This window comes from Euprymna scolopes, chromosome 39, assembly GCF_053919585.1.
Source record: "Euprymna scolopes isolate OS-2025 chromosome 39, ASM5391958v1, whole genome shotgun sequence".
Classification (NCBI taxonomy): Eukaryota; Metazoa; Mollusca; class Cephalopoda; order Sepiida; family Sepiolidae; genus Euprymna; species Euprymna scolopes.
The window spans coordinates 7863688-7878975 of NC_136520.1; positions in this window are offsets into that span (position 1 = coordinate 7863688).

Consider the following 15288-nt stretch of genomic DNA (forward strand, 5'->3'; position numbering starts at 1 on the left):
TTAGTCTGTTTTCCAGCTGACTACAAGTTGTTTATCTTCAAGTCCAACGTAAACAAATTCTTGATGAACCGTTCTCTTAAATAATCCAATTCATACAATTTCTACTACTAACGATTACTAAGAAATTATCTCATTGACTACTGTACACTCAATAACCTATTTTCCTCGAGTGGCCTCCGGGCCTTTATAAGTGGTGATCCCTTTGTAAAACAAAACAAAAACTTTAGTATGGAATCGTTTTAAATTATACTTGCATTCACGTTTTTACTTTTTTTTTCCAAAGGAATCAAGACTTATCAAGGCACAGAGGCTATTAGAGGCTAAGGGTTAAGAGGGTACAGTAGTCGAAAGAACAATCTTTCGAAGTGTAAATTCGGTAAGGTTTATTACTTAAGGTGAACGACTGACCAAGAATTTGTTTATGTTGGACTTTAAGACGGCCATATTGAAGTCAGCTGGAAAGCAGGCAAACGGAAGAGAGTTCCACAGAAAGAAACTTTGTTCATGGAATCTATGTTTAGGTTTAGGTACAGATAAAGAGTGGGGGAAATTATTGATAATGTTTTCAGCTACACAAGTGTTTCTCGGAAATATTTGACGAGGGAGGACCATAGAGTGGAGCTCAGACGAGCACTTGCGATTCGTTATTTTCATGGCAAGTGCGCGACTGAGCCTTGATCTATGGTCCCCCTCGCCAAACTTTCACAAGAAACACTCCTCTAGCTGAAAACACTATCAATAATTCCCCCCACTCTTTATCTGTGCCTAAACCTAAACGTAGATTCCATGGACAAAGTTTCTTTCTTAGAACTGCACGCCTGTGGAATTGTCTTCCGTTTTCCTACTTCCCAGCTGACTACAATATGGTTGTCTTCAAGTCCAACGTAAACAAGTTCTTGATGAGCCGTTCCACTTAAGTTAACAAATTTACCGAATTTATATTACTAACGATTACTATATTGCTCAATTGACTACTGTACACTCTTAACCCTTATCCTCGAGTGATCTCTGGCCTTGATAAATGGTTACGCTTATGTAAAAAAATTATATTGAAGCATAAATGTTATTGCTTAACAGCTTTGTTTGTAATCGTTTTAAATTCTATTTGCATGTAATTTATGACGTCTATATAACATGTATTGTACATTTTAATTGTAATAACTGGGACAAGTGTCCCCTCCTAGTTTTTATCCCTAGCAAAACAATGGTGGTTCGTGTGAACTTTTAATTTCACTTTTTATGTCATTGTTCTATTCTTAAGTTGGGGTGAAAACCATCAACAAAAAAGACATTATCGGTATTCAAATTCACTGACTACAACCTGGCTGTCTTCAAGTCTAATGTGAACAAATTCCTGATGAACCGCCTCCTTAAGTAAGAAACTTTATCAAATCTCAAAAACTAACGTACTGTAAACACAATACCCCTAATCCCCGAGTGGCTTCCGGGCCTTGATAAATGGTGACTACCTTGTAAAAAAAAGGTACACTAACAACCTAAGACACTTAAGACCTAGGCCACTTATGCCTGGGAGACTAATAACCAGGACACTAATAGCGGGTCACTATAAAACTCACCAAGCAGTGATTTTTCCTCTGGTGTTAATGACGTTTTAACCATAGCTTGATGGGCTTTGATTTACTTTGGTCTCTCTATTGTTCTGCGAGACTGGTAACATGACAGTGTATGTGAAAAAATCGTCCCCGGCAATGTTTTAAGTCAAAAGTCAATGTAATTGAAAAAAAATTTAATAAAAAACCTCTTAAACTTTTACATACTTAATAATAGACATTATAGATCTTTTATAATATAATTTTTCAAAAATTTATTGAACGAAAAGTGTATTTGTTTTTTTTTTTGTTGCTTTCTTTTTTACATTTTTTATGTATTTAAACCAGCCAATATATGAATGGCAAAGTGACAAAAAATTGTATATATATATATATATATATATATATATATATATATATATATATATATATATATATATATATATATATATATATATATATATATGTATATATATATATATATATATGTATATATATATATATATATATATATATATATATATATATATATATATATAATCCAATCTTATTTCTAAAAGATCCGGTTTAAAAAATTTCATTTCCAAAAAAACAATTAGAAAAATCTTTTTTAAAGAGAAAGAAAAAAAATCGGAGACGATTTTTCATCATATATTTTTGTGAAATAAATTTAAAATTCTATTTTTTTATGCATGTAAACGTTCAACGTTCTTTAAACGTTCAAATAAAATTCATAAGTAAGTGAAAAAAAAAACATCTTGTTTTTTTTTTTTTATTAAAAATATAACAAACATTGTCGTTTGACCTAAAACATTGCCGGGGACGAATTTTTCGCATACACCGCCATATTCACAGTCTCGCTGAACAACAGGGAGGCCAAAGTAAACAAAAGCCGCTATATGACTATTATCGCTACTAAATTGGCTACACAGTATTGTTACCGTACTATTTCACTAAAAGTGTCCTGTATCATTGAAAAAAAATATTCAAAAGAATGTGTGGATCAACGGTGTTTCGTTCTACCTATTCACTAAATGTGCTAATCCTCGATTCTATTTTCATTAGAAATCCTCGATTATTCAGTTCTCTAAGTTAAGATACAAACAAAATTCGATAGACTCTCAGATGAACCTCTCCATCGTGCATCTATATATCTATAAAAGTGAACGAGTCTGTGTGTGTGTACATTTTCCTAAGCAATAACTCTGTCAATTTTCAGTCTACAGACGCGAAATTTGATATACAGGGTACTGAGATTTGTGAAAATCTTTCTAATCCGTTTTCGGCCAAATATTTGGCTGTAAACGAGTCAAAGTTCAACGATTTGACGTTTGAAAACTCTACCAAACTCCTCCGCCAAGTTTTGGTCTAAACAGTTGAAATTGTAGATATAGATTCATTGGACACGGATCTAACTTACTAACTTGATTTGAGCCGAAAACAATAAAGGTTAATGACCATAATAGGGTAAAAATATTTTTAAAAATTGACGTTTTTTTTGTTGTTTTTGCTCAATATACACCTCCAAACACCCGGGCAACGCCGGGCTGAAATGCTAGTCAGAAACAAGCAACCTAATTCTACCGAATCTGCACCATTAACGATTACTACACTACCACCTTACATTCATTAACCCTTATCCTCGCGTGGCCTTTAGGCCTGAAGAAGTGTTAACTCCGAAATAAAAAAAAAATAAGACGTAGAAAGATTATTATTTAACTTCAACTCTTCATAAGAATACTCCTCTTTACTTGCCTTCTCACGAAGGAAGAGTATGACACAGGGTTTGTTTTTAATAGGAGGAGGAATCCAGCTCCCCCAAAATGGGCACTCTGGATTAAAAAAAAAATGTCTGACCGAGGACAGGAAAAGTGAAGTTTGTATCAGAACAAATATGACACTAGTGAAAAACTATAAAATAAAAAATTAGGCACAAGGCCATTCAAACGTTGGGGAGGGGGGGTCTATGGACACGCTTGTCACTCTACTTTTACTTGTCTATACATTGACTAAGTTCAGCATTCCCCTCCCCCATTTAGCTCCCAAAGTCCCCAGCGTATGTCCAATCCTGCTGAAATAGAACAAACGTTGTAGTTTTAGGCCCTAACATATGTAAATTTAAGTTCTACACAATGCAAAAAAAAAATGACAAAGTCCATAATTTGACCCCCCCCCCACCAACCCATTTAGCCCCAAAAGTCCTCAGGGGACGTCAAATCCTGATGGATATGACCATACGGTAGAGTTTTAGGCCTTGACATATGTAAATTTGAGTTCTACACCATGCCAAAAAAAAAATTGAAAAAAAAATGACAAAGTCAATCAGTTACCTCCCCCTTAAGGCCTTAAGATATTTAAATTTGAGTTTAGCACCATGCAAATCTCTTCATCATCATCGGCGGTCACTCGTGTCCGAGTAAGACTGTCCTCCGTTGTAGCTTCTGTGGGTCCTCAGGTGAGCATAGAGCCCAATCCTAGACCCAATTTTTCTTGTGCAATTTGGGCAGATAAAGGTAGTGGTGGTGGGGTGGGGTTGGGTGTGTCTGGTTGATAATCTGTTCTTTTTGTGCTTGCGTTTATCCTCAGCAGCTTGATTTAGGTCACTGCTATAAAGCGCAGCACCTTCATGGACAGCGCTCCTCCATGCCAACCTGCTCCCAGCCACGTCCTCCCATCTCTCAAGATCCATGTGAAACCGATTTAGATTTACTTTGATGTTGTCCTTATACCTCATCTTTTGGCCACCCTGGGCACGCTTTCCCTCAACAAGCTGAGAGTAGAAAATCTGTTTTGGGAGGCGGAGATCCGGCATTCGGACAACATGACCAATCCATCTGAGCTGGCGTTGAGCAACAGTAGCGGTGATAGTAGGAATGTCAGCCTCACTCAGGTGCTTGTTGGTGCGTCTGTCCTTCCAACTGATTCTGAGGATTTTTCGGAGGCATCTTTGGTGGTACGTCTCCAGGGTTTTTACGTGTCTCCTGTATGTGGTCCAGGTCTCCGATTCATAGAGAAGAGTGGACAGCAAGACAGCTTTGTATACCATGATTTTGGTCTTTGCCAGAAGGTCACGGTTCTCAAAGACTCTCTTCCTTAGCCTTGAGAAAGCCCCACTGGCACAGCTGAGACGGTGTTGTATTTCATCATCTATGTTGGCTTTTGATGATAGGATGCTGCCTTGGTATGGGAAGTGGTCCACATTTTCCAGTCTAGCGTTGTCGATGGAGATGTTTGGGGGTGAGGCTGGAGTACTGTTTGGTGGTGATTGATGGAGGATTTGAGTTTTTTTTATATTAATTGTTAGTCCTAGCTGTTTGTACGCCCTCGTGAAGGCAACCAGTGTACACTGTAGGTCCTCTTCTGAGAGGGCTACAAGGTCGTTATCGTCTGCATACTGTAATTCCATAACTCCATTTATGCAAATCTACTAAATAGACATACACAGAAACCTTTGAACAAATATGGTAAAATAGTCGCAAAAAATGGAGTGTTTTTTATTATTAGCCCTAAAAAAGCCCCTGGGGCACACCCAATGGTTAACGCGAAGTATAGACAAACAAAATTATATAGAAATCAGTTAGTTACAACTGTTCAAAAAGTTTTAAAAAAATCCAAGATATTAATGTTTTTTAATAAGCAAATATTTGCCGAATTTAGGCATTTTAATCCAAAAGGCACCCCTAAGGGGGAAACCAGAGTTTTTCGGAAAATCTGTTCTGTTACTTTTTACTCATATCATGTTTAATGTTTGTGCAAAATTTTAAAAATTCCAAGGCGTAGTTATTGAGAAAAGTGCGGACAGATAAACGGACAAGGGTGAATTTACAGGTCCACCATCCTTTTGTCAGGGGACAAATAAGATTTTATAAAATGTCGTTTAAGCCAAGGAGTTCTTGTAAGGATGCTAACAAAATATATGTAAAAGTTTTCATAAAGTCTCAAGTTAAACTGTTGAGCACGTTGACGAATCAACACATTTTTAACAGCTGTGCAGCGGCAAACTCTTGTTGTACGTGCACGTAACAACGTTTTCCAGGAATTGCATTGCCGGTCAGAGTTAACCTAGCTCTATAACGAAACACGGTTTCTCATAAATCGTTCTGATGGTCGATAATTGCCGCCATAAAACTCATGTAAGGGACGATGTGTTACTCGAACCGAATCGTGATTAGTAAAATGAATTTGAACGATTTGTAAACGTTTGCTCGGGTGGAAGACTCTTCATCATGAATTTTGTCTGATTTATCAGATTAGACATTTAGACTTTACATATCCCAAAAGAAACAAATCTTATTAGGTTAAACGGCACGAAAGGGTTGTCAGTTATATTCGTGCATAAAATGTTTCAAAATGATTTCCAAAAAAAAAAAAAATAAATAAAAATATTAAGCGATCTGCAGACGCCTCTCAAGTGTTAGTCTGTAAAAAGTGAATACCACATCTCTCTCTCTCTCTCTCTCTCTCTATATATATATATATATATATATATATATATATATATATAATTTAAAGGAGATTAGAATAATAGTCTAAAGAGCTAAGTGTATTTTAATGTAATAGTGAAATTACTAGTTTAATTAAAATACAGGAAATGCTCGTTGTAATTTAGATATATATATTTTTGGTGTCTTTTCAATTCAATAGAAATCCTCCTAAATTTGCTGATGAGGAGACCGTGCTTACCAAAAAAACTATGTATAATTGTTCTACGTGACTTCATGTATACCACAAATAAAAAGCACGGATTTCCGAAACGATCGTACAGATAATTGACTTTGTTGTTGTTCCTTCTTATGAAACTGATTTTTAATTTAATTAAATTTTGATTTTTAAATTTTTAAAATTTTTAAATTATAAATCACATTACTTAATATATATATATATATATATATATATATATATATATATATATATATATGTGTGTGTGTGTGTGTGTGTGTGTGTGTGTGTATGTGTATGTATGTGTGTATTAGTGTTGGGACGATTATTCAAAATCGGAATCATGAATCGAACAAAATCGAAGCTTTTCAGCGTATCAGAATCGGAAAAATGTGAGCCTATTTTCCGATGAAAAAACCGATTCGTTCAATTATCTTTTTTTTTATTTGATTTTGGTTTAACAAACATTTTCCACTGCTTGTAGTAATAATATAATAATAAATATTTATTGATTTAAACTTCCGGTAAGACTAAAATCTCTAGATCAATCCTTCAAATGTGTTTTTACGTTTGAGAAAATATAAGGACATTTAAGATCTGTTTTTACGGTAATCGGGACAAAATAACATCTTTATAGCGGTAAACATATCGGAATCGGGAATTTAGTACGGAATCGGTAATTGTGTCGGAATCGGGAAAAATACTGGAATCGTCGCATCACTAATATATATATATATATATATATATATATTTATATATATATATATCAACAAATGATTAATAAAACATGTTAAAAACATCTTGAAATATATATATATATATATATATAAGTTTTCTAAAGCATTTACATCTATATCTATGGTATAAATCTCACCTGTCTGTTTAAATATATGTGTGTTTGTATGTCTTGCAAAAACTTTCGACAGAGGCGACGGATTTTCACGAGAACGTTATCATTTTGTAGATCGACCCTTCGGACGAAAAATATCTCCAAATTAGCCAAAAACATTATTTCTATTACCTTCAACTGGGCAGGAAGTGGTCGCTGTTCTCACTATTTTTTTCGAAAGTCAATGCCTCTTCCGGTTTGGCAATGGGCGCAACACCTAACGTGTCATGTTTGTTTTATTTCGGTTTCTTTTCCTCCTTCGCGGTACGGGTCTGAACCTGCCTGCTTTTTATCACTTTTTTTGTGCTCACAATTTTTCTCTTTTTTTTTTTGCCCAACCAACATCTTTACACAGACCTCCACTTTTTTACGCCTTCACGGCACGGGTTCCAGCCTGCCTGCTTACTGCAACTCTTTTTTTTTGGCTCAACACACACCTCCAAACACCTGGCCAACGCCGGGCACCAATGCTAGTTAGAAATGAAAGAAACACATTTTACGAAGACATTAGGTTGGTTGGTTGTTTTTGTTTTACGACATATAAACCTTTTTCAGGTTATTTAATACCGAATCTAGTTATTTTGAGGAACGATTTTTAATGGAGTATATATTTTTTTAAAGTCAGATTCTATTTAACCCATAGTTGGGACCATAACAGGTACTACCACTCTGGGTCAGAGTGGACCTGGGAACAATGTCAATTAAAGGGTGGCTCCACACTCCCTAAGGCCCGCAAGGTGGGGCCTCACCATCGGATATAGTTTTAGGTCATATCCAGGACCAGGAAGACATTAAAGAAAAATCTAAAAATATTAAAAATAAAAAGAAAATAAAAATGACAGTCTCAAAGACGTCTTTCTTTTGTATCATTTTATTTCCATTTATAACTGATGAGATTGGATTATTTGTAACTTTTAATTCATACGATTAATCTATTTAACTAGTTATTTCATTTTTTCATCTCTTTAACTATTAACTAAGTAAGAGATTTTGAGTAGCATAAGAGATTCAAAGCAAGAAGGGAGTCTGTGAGGAACGATGAGTGATGTGGGAGAGTAAGGTTATAAGGACTCCCAGGTTTAATGGCCAAAGAAAAACAATCCTGGATAAGGAACCCTGTGTGTCTATAAAGACAATAAGTGCAAAGTTTAATGTCCGTATAAGAACTGTACGTACAATTATTCGAGAGGAATTGAAGATGCTAAAAATTTGCGCAAAGTTTGCCCCAAGTGTGCTCAGAGAAGAATCATCCTCGTCCCAGACTTTTTGACCAAGTTGGGCATCAAGACAGTTCCTCACCCTCCCTGTAGTCCAGACCTTGCTCCCTGTGACTTTTAGTTATTCCTTAAGGCAAAAGAAAACTTCAGAGACTATCGTTATGAGACAATTCACGGGACAAAAGACGCTGTGACAAGTGTCATTGACACGCTCACACACAAGGGATATTCCATAGGCCTTCGCGAGATTGTTGGAACGGCACAATAAGTGTATTGCAACCGGAGGAGGTTACTTCGAAGGGAACTAGAGTTTCATGTGTGTACTATCAATAAATGTGCTAATACGAACAATCTAGAAAATTATTTGAGGCAACTTGTACATAGAAAGTCACACGTTATATTGTTGCTATGTAATATTACGATGTATTTATAATAAATTTTATAAGTATTTTTGGTATAGGATGGCCAGGTAATCACGGACATATTTAAACTCGGATAGAATCATTATTTTGGATGCGGAATTAATGGAATTTAAACATTATTACTTTCTTCGCTAAAATGTTTATCAGTAAGTAAACCACATAATAAAGGCAAACTTTTTAATCGGACCCGTTTTACTGTGGATGTTTTAACCGTCATATCTGGACGCATATAGGATTTTTTATCTCAATTTAAACTACTCGGTGCCTTAACTTTTTTATGACATGAGCGAATTAATTCGTTCATTTGTAAATAAATGAATATAACGTAGGAATTGATTCAAATACATTTTGTAAGTAATAGATAAGTATCTGGGTAGGTAAAATAAAATATTAAATATATATATATATATATATATATATATATATATATATATATATATATATATATTTATATATATATTATTTAGCCTCCCTGCAAACAAGGACGAGGCCTTTTAATTGAATTAGAAAAAGCTGTCAATCGAAGCATAACGTAATATTTTTATTCCCGCCACCAAATACCTTTACGATCAGCTTACTGTATTTGTCTGTCAACTCAACACCATATATAAATTAATTTATTTTCTTTCCCGCGCTAATTCACGTTGACCTAGTGGTTGAATACCAGGCTGCAAAATTTAAGGTAATTTTGAGTCCAAATTGTAGGAGATCAATCTTTCCAGACTTTATTTTCTCTCTAAGAAAGGATTAGTTAGTTTAGTGCTAATTGCCTGAGACACTCCTACTGGGAAATGCCTACAAGGATGCTCAGGCATGTTCTTTTACAAAAAAAATGGCTTAAGTGCAGTTATCCTTAATGCACTGACTTCTCAAAACAACACCTGATCTTATGTCCATTTTCTGGAGTTAAACCATCAAGAGACACATTTACCAGTGGAAACACGCTTGGTCTCCCAGACCCAAGATGACCAAACAGAACAAATCCACTCAGAGAGGGGAGCATTTCGTTTGTGGGCATAAAGACACTTTTTAAGCACTCTAGATAATAATCAAGCTAAGTTTATGAAATGCAAAAAAAAAATCTCAGTGGTAGTTTAATTTATTGAAATTCATAATTTTTTTCTAGTTTGAAAACAATCATAGTATCATTACACTTTGAACTGAAATTAACAATAAATATTTTTTTTAATCTTCTACACCATAATTCAGGTCATAAAAGGACCAATAAGTTTTCGGTCATTTTTTTTTTTGTATGGGTAACTTTATTGATATAGCACACAGAAGTATACGGCATAATCGCGTTGACACACAGGTTCTCGTCAGATCACCGAGGTTCAGCAACGTTGAGTCTTGTTAGTACCAGATAGGTGAGAATTTGGGACTTCTAAGCGCTGTATATGCTCCCCGCTTATCTCGGCATTTGTTATATGTTGTCATCTACAGACGCTTCACTTTCAACTGGTATTTAACAATGTCGACTCAGGAGAGGTATGGTTGGAGATTGCACCACTCCTGCCACAAAAATTTCATGCACATACAGCCCTTCGTATCCATAGTCTGTAAAAGAAAACTCTAGTCCCCTTCGAATTTATCGCCTCCGGCTTCAGCGCACTTGTTGTACAATTCCAGTTACTTCTGGAATGCCCCATGGTAGTTCTTTGTGTGAGTGTGACAATGCCCCTTGTCACAAACCCATTCATCTCCTCAATTGTACATTAACGACTGCCTGTTAGGTTTTCCTTGAGCTTAGGCAATAACCAAAAGTCACAGGAAGCAAGGTCTGGACCAAAGAGAAGTTTAGGAAATGTTTTAGAGCCTATTTTGGTCAAATACTCTTTAACAATAATTGAATTGTGATATGGTGCATTGTCCTGGTGAAAAAAACCACTGACCCAATTCTAAGAGTGCTAGCCTCTCCCAACTTAATCCTTCCTTGTTGACTGTCTGTCTAGTGGGAACTGAGTGCATGTAATTCATGTCCGTGCTGTCAAAAAACGGGATTCATTGTAAGTTTCTGGGTAGATTTTCTCTGTCTGGTCTTCTTGGGTCTGGGAGAGCCAGCATGTTTAATCTAGGAACTCTGTCTATTGGACTCTGCGTCATAGCAGTAGATCCAGTGTTCATCAACAGAGTCTGAATTCATCAGATCGACCATTTCCTTGTGCTCATGACAACGTCTTTCTTCCTGTTCTTCTATGAACAGCCCCGGGACAAGATTCACTCAAATCTTCCGCATTTTCAATCTCTCACAGATATTAGACTTTTTTTTAAATTACATTTTCACCCCAAAAAAAGCGCATTGCCACTTTTGTGAAGGGGGCTACTATCAGGGGCAGCAACTACTGGGGCGCTATGTTTGGATTTGGTTAGCAAGATGTCGGTTCACGTTACACTTGAACTTCTGCATCTCAGTACAGTTAGGGAAGCAGGAACCTGGAATGGAATTCCAGAGTCTAGCGGTTCTGGGGAAGAAACTACTGGAGTAGAAATACCTTTTACATCTAGGGATCTCTACTGTGTGGGGGTGGGATTTAGCTGCCTGTCGGGTTTTTCGAGGGTGTCTACGTCGTGGGGGCACAAGTGTCTACAGTTCGTCAGAGCATTCACCATTAAAATACTTGTAGAAAAGGCAGAAGGATGCAACGTTTCGTCGATGGGACAGGGGCTGAAGCTTAGATGCCAGTTCAGGGCCTATCAGATGAGAGACTTTTTTTAACCTTGTCTAGGAGCTAGAGACTAGTAGCAGATGCACCAGCCCAAATGTGACAACAATACTCCATACATGGGCACCTATTGTCTCTATAGACACACGACGGTCCTCATCCTCTAGTGTTCTTAGTTCCTTATTACCATCACACTTCTCAGCATCACCCTGCCTTTATTGAATCTCTTATGCTATTCAAAAACTCATGTTCGATTTAAGCGAGATGGTTCAAAGAAAGCTGAAGCATTCCATACCTTTCTATCGCATTTTTATTGTAAATCATTTGTCTAAACTTGCCATTCCTCCAGATTGCATGTTTGGAACTCACTAGCTGTTACAACTAGGCTTTAGTAAGGTGTATTCCAATTCCTGCTGTCACTGTTCTTTTGAACCTGGGATCATTAAAACTAGTCAGTCATAAGATAACAGCAATAACATACTAATTTTTAAAGACTCTACGACAATTGTAAATGCCTGTACCTAAAAGTTTGGAAATTAATTGAAGACACCACGTATAACTGTCGCAGAAATAATGGTATACGTGAGGTTATATTAAGACGCAACAAAAAAGAAAAGAATGTTCCATTAAAATATGAAATTAGAATAACTTTTTTTTTTTTTTTTAATTTTTCTTCCTTTGAAGATTGTAATGCTGGGTATGGGGCAGCAAAACCAGCTGCCAACATTGCCCCGCTTTTTTATTGAAACCAACCTAGAGCTCTTTTTAGAATCCTCGCTGTTCCCTTAAGTGCAATTTTCTGAATCTCTTTTGCACTTGGTTCACCAGGAATATTAGTAAGGTAGGACTTCAGGTTCTTCTTCATAAGTCCTGTGGCACCTATGATAACTGGTATGATGAAGTTATGTGACGGAAGAAGACCATGGAAGACAAGTAATATATTTTTTTCTTTCCCTGCACGGGCAACATCAGGTAGAAACACCGATTTTTTTGTCGGTGTGTTTGATCTACGTGTGTGAACATATGTAATGTTACACAGTCAAACGGCGTTAACACTTCTTTTATTGTGCGTGTGTTCGTGCTCTAATAAGCGCACGCACTTTTCGAAATAATCATGTCAGCAGTTTGAAATCTAAGAACTAGAAAGCAATTCGATATAGCGTTAGATGAAATGTACGCGTTTCAAGTTGATCCAATTTCGGATCAGATTTCGCTTGATCCGATCTGGTTGAACTTGCCGCCGGACATTTGGCGCGCAAAATGACCAGGTTTTTATTAAGTGTCGCATTCCAGGCTAAAGGCTTCTTGCCGACACGGGACGGTCTACCTACTGTAATGAATCTCTTTTTAGTATTTCTGCATTTTTCGATTTTCAGGTTTTTTTTTTCGTCCATACTTTCAAACACCATTTAAAAAGCTTAGCAATGCTTAAACCGTTTTATTTGCTTACTGTTGCGTGATTTCAAAAAATAAAGCATCATCGTCATGATCATCAACATCCTGGTTATCATCATTATTTATTTATTATCTATTACCGGCTGCGCTGCGTCGGCACACACAACGCCGACTCAAACATAAAATCGAGTACACTCAACATCGTCTTACCATCAACGCTTACCTTGTTAACTCGGAGCATAAGAAATTTCAATATGCACAAAACAAAAAGTGAAGCAGAGGGAATATGGTGAAGAAAAAGGTGATTATACGTGAATGGATAGTCTGGTGGAAGATAAATAATCCAGTGACGGTAAAATCAAAATATATAACTTCAAGAAAGTCAATTGAATTTCCATTTGCACAAGTAAAATCCAAGGAAATCCCGTAATTGGAAGATGGTCCAAAATAATCCAAAGGCAGAAATCCATGGAATAATTCACAAATATGTGTACAAGGGAAAAAGGGGAACACATTCCAATAATATTAATAAAAGAAAAAAAAAGATATATTTTTCACTCTACTGCCGAGAGATAAATATAAATAAGAAAGATCAGGGAAGAAGAAGAGGAAAAATAAATGGTGATAGAATTAAATATAAAATAGAAAAACAAATATCAAAATGACCCAGACAGGAAATGTTAAAAAGCGCGAAAAATTATATAAGGCAAAATAATATAGGTCAACTGAAATGTACAGGTCATCACTTAAAAAAATGTCAGCAAGAGCTGTAAGAAGACACTAAATGGAAAATAAATAAATAATTTGGTTTTATCGAGCTTTTACATCTGGCTGAGATAACTTTATAAATATTAATTCTTTAATATTTATAATATACTTTAATTTTACCATCTTGGACCATTTTGGTAAATTTAATTGTAATTTTTATTTTATATATATATATATATATATATATATATATATATATGTGTGTGTGTGTGTGTGTGTGTATGTATAAGGAATGTAAAAATACCAGCGGTGGTGGACGTTATGTTTTGAGAAAAATAGAAAAACCGAATGAAATTATAAAAATAATCAACGTTTCGTCCTTATTTCAGAGGACATCTTCAGGATAATTGAAGTAAAAATGCAAGAAAAGAAAAAGTCATAGATCGTACGTAAAAGAGGACAGTTTTTGAATCCTACCCGTGTCGGGAAGGACAAACATATGTGTGCGTATGGGAAGGTTGGGTTGTTCGATGTCTATATATACACTTTTAAAAGTGCGTTAAAATAAATATGTACATTTTTTTTCTTCTCCCGTAAACTTATTCATTTTTGTTGAAATATTTAAGGAAAAACGGTTAGCCAGGATCTTTTTTGATATTTTGTTCTGTGATTATTATTTCCCTATGCTAGGGGTTAAATGGTAGAAGCCTTTTGTTTGCGTAATAGTATTAGTATTCAATATTAGTGCTCATTCTAAAAGTCTTCTTTTAGCTCTATCTATCACGTATTTAATAATTTTCGCTTGATCTAAATTAAATGAGTGATCGTGTTCTGCACAATGGCAAAAGAGTGCATTTAGGGCGTTGCCATTCCTTATATCTCTTCTGTGCTCGTTAAGTCTTAATTTCAATTTTCGCTGTGTTTCACCTATGTACGCTTGTCGACAGTTGTTACATGGGATAGAATATATACCGGCATCGGATGTGAGGGTTTTGGGAGAGTGCTTGGTAGTTTTTAATGTCTGTTTTATGGTTGAGGAAGTTGTTTGTGTCAAGTGAAAACCAAGTCTATTAAGAGTGTCGTAGATTTTTGTATTTTTGGTGTGGGTGGGAATGAAAAGATGTCTGTTTAATAGTGAGGTATTTGTTTTATTTTTCTGTGTGTTTATGTTATAGTGTATTTTCGTAGCTTTTTTCTTTGCGTAAGAAATGAAATAGGATTTAATCCCAACCGAATTAAAAAAGCTCAATACGCAATAGTAGAGCTTATTATAAGAGAAAGGAAATTCAAACTGTAAATGGAACTTTACGATCAAAATTTATTCTTCGACTGAACACTCCAAAAACAATTTATAAAGTCTTTTATTCCGCGAAGTTTCAAAGAATGCTGTTCTTATTATTCTTTTCATAAGAGGACATGAAGAAATTAGCAATTTATATTTGTAGCAATACGAGAATTTGCTAGTTTAGGCATTAAGTGAAACAGCAATTTATTGTAGTTATAAATTGCAAAAAAAAAAAAAAATAAATAAAAAATTGAAAAATATTGTATATGTAAAAAAGTACTAATATAAAAACAAACCGGGCATAATATTTCCGCTTGAATTAAATACCTCTCAAGTTGATGTAAAATGCAAAATAGTTCTTTAGATAGAATGTATTCCAAAATAAGTTCAGCGTGACAATGCAAATAATCCTATTGGAAAGTTTACAAAACAGCTGAAATAATGAAAATTGTTTTTTTTTCTGGACAGTGCACTAGTCCAAAGAGAAGTATATCCCTAGT